Source organism: Rhinichthys klamathensis, unplaced genomic scaffold, assembly GCF_029890125.1.
Source record: "Rhinichthys klamathensis goyatoka isolate OS25496 unplaced genomic scaffold, OSU_Roscu_1.1 h1tg000137l_1, whole genome shotgun sequence".
Classification (NCBI taxonomy): Eukaryota; Metazoa; Chordata; class Actinopteri; order Cypriniformes; family Leuciscidae; genus Rhinichthys; species Rhinichthys klamathensis.
The window spans coordinates 1,134,977-1,138,038 of record NW_026606672.1 but is presented as its reverse complement, the minus strand read 5'-3'; positions in this window follow the sequence as shown (position 1 = coordinate 1,138,038).

Genomic DNA, 3,062 nt, shown 5'->3' with positions numbered 1-3,062 from the left:
AGTTGTGTGCGTCCGGGGATTCGATGGGTCCACCACACGGGCGACAAAGAGACATAACATAATCCACCGGAACGCGAGAGGGGAATTAAAACTCCTTAATATACTCCGCTCTGAATGCGTACATCAACGGTGAAAACAGACTCGAGTGAAGAAAAAAGATTCTGAGGTTTTTGCATCCGCATCCCTAGACACACTTACTACACACACAATAGGCTTTTTTTCTCTGATTTTGGAAACTCGATCGACTTAAAATGCTTCCAAGATCGACGGGTTGGTGATTCCTGTAACTGTTTTACGGTCAATGACAAGAGTAGCCTGCTAATCAGCTGTCTCACAAACTTAACCAGCACATTTATCCCCACATAGCAAAGCCATAACACAGCGAGGGAGAAGAATTAAGTTACATGAAACAATCCAACTACATATTTACACCACTGACAAGGGAAAAGGCACTACTCACGGTGTTTATGACTAGCTTCTTCTAGCTTCCTGCGGCTTCTCTTTCAAGGTAGTGACGAAACGCGCTCTGTAGCGTTGTTTGTTCGCGTTCGGCTACTGTAGAAACATGACGTCACAATATGGCGACCTTCATAGAAGGGGATTCCCGCGCCTATGTAGATATAAATGCCTCATTCTAAGGTAATAAAAACATTACGGTTTATTAAGTAAGTTCTTTATACACCACTGAACACATAGTTATGGATGTCATATTGCATTTCAGTTAATAAATACTCAAAAATGTTACACACTGCACCTTTAATGGCTACAACACATATACAGTACAGAGAAATGTCATGTCTTGTGGTCAGCCATAACATAATGACGTCACATATTTTCCAACCCTCAGCCCCCCTTGCATGAAACAGCTTCCAGCGCGCCTGAATATATTGCGGTGAACACGTGGAAACTGTATCAATAACGGTGCATGTAGTTAACTGTTATGTAATGTACATTAGAGCTCTAGAGTGAATGATCTGATGTAACATAAACCTTGGTAAAACAAATATTTCCTCAAAGTAGTGAGAACGACAGACAATATGCATTAATAGACAGTTTTAGGTAATAGTGGCCCACAACTGATTAGCAGAGGTATTTCAGTAAGACAGTAATAATGTGAGTTAGCAGGAGACCTACACAATATCAAACTCAAAACTAAGTTTTTTGAACACCATCTTTCAAGACCAAGCGGTTTGCGAATCCTGCATTGAACTCCGAGATTTGAGAAGCAGTCGTCAGTAAAATAAAGGGAACACAGCAAACGTTTAGGATTATACTGCTGTGATATCGTGGTAAAAATGAATTTTAACCACTGATTCTTCACATGCTCGTCCTTGGGCAGTGAAAAAAAAATGGCTTTACCTTCACATTGTAGAGCACAGCGCCGTCTTCTCGACATGATGCCATCCAGTATCCACAGGAATCAGCTGCCGGTGTTGTGCCTAATTTCGACCCTCTGCCAAATTATTACCCCCCTCGTTGAAGTCAGTACCTGATTGCCTAATCCCAACCCCGCCCCTAATCCTACCCCCTCCCCCACAACTAATCCTAAACCTACCAATGCTAGGGGGGTAATAATTTGGCGGGGTCGAAATTCGGCACAACTGTTTGAGTGTTCAAGTTTCCCTGGTGTCTCCGCGCGCACTACATGTTTCGTCTTGACGTCACTGCGAAACGGCTTATGACTCGTTTGAAAAACGATTCATTTCATTGACTCAGAGTCGACTCTTACTTTTGAATTTGCTGCGTCCCAATTCGCATACTATCCGTCCTAAATAGTCCCAAATCGTAGCATGTTTAAATGACTGTTCCGAAGAGACCCGGATGGTCTACTATTTCCGGTCAGAATCCGAAGTGCAGATCGATGCGCACTCTAAAGCTGCGTTCACACTACAAGCGACTTTGTCGCTGCAGGTCGCCAGTGGCTGCGCTGGAGGGCGTTCCCACTACTGGTTGCCTAGTAATGTTTGTGAGTGACATTTACGGATGTTCCTCTATGTTAGACAACAAATACGTTTTCTTGCCACTACAAACAAATGTTTTGGAAGGAAGAGTCTAAAAATAAATGGAATCAGTACATAACATGCATAATATTAAAGATGAACGAGAAACAGTGAGTGCTCTTTGCCATCGCGGCTCACTCACAAACATTTCTAGGCAACCAGTAGTGGGAACGCCCTCCAGCGCAGCCACTGGTGACCTGCAGCGACAAAGTCGCTTGTAGTGTGAACGCAGCTTAAGGGCTGATATTGCCCACAACCCATCGCGCGTTGGACACGGATTCGGTTAAAACTACAAACATGAGTGAAAAGACATGGAGGACGCGCGAGTCCGGCGATTATGCAGAGAGGTTTAGATAAAGGGGTTTGAGTGATTAATTATCAGTATCTAACCTGACGAAAATGTATTTATTCAGTGTTGTCTACATTATATTGCATCTGCAGCAACATTGTGAACTTTTGTAAAGATACGTTTAGCCATTAACTTTTAAAGGCATTACAATCAAATTGCAAACACAAGGAGAGTCTCCGCATAAAAGACCCGTGAACGTGCAACTACATTTCTCTCCGAAACGGTAGGAAATTAAATTAGATTGAATGGAGGATTTTAACTGATGAGATGATTGTCAGGCCAGTTTATGGTGATAGGATGCACGCGACATAGCTGTCCGTTAAAGCTGCCGTCGGCAACATTTTTTTTTATCATATTCAGTGAAATCGACACTATAATCCGACAGAACAACATAAATAAAGTGGTTTTAGAAAAAAACCCGAGCTTCTAACTCCACCTGGAGCGTGTTATTTGTTTTGCAAAAATCCACAGCTCCCGGATCATCGGGTCCAATCAGCGCAGGGGGGTGTGAGATCTGACTGTCAATCACAGATCGGGCACACGCCACCCCTCGCGCACGTTACAATCACATGCACACGCCTGAAGTTCGGGGAAGTTCGCGCAGTAACGAAGAGTGATGGCGGAAAATCAAGTAAGCTCATTTAGAGTATAAATGACGTTAGCAATTGCAATCTATCGGTAGATTAGCCAGGACAGCATACCTCCAAATAATC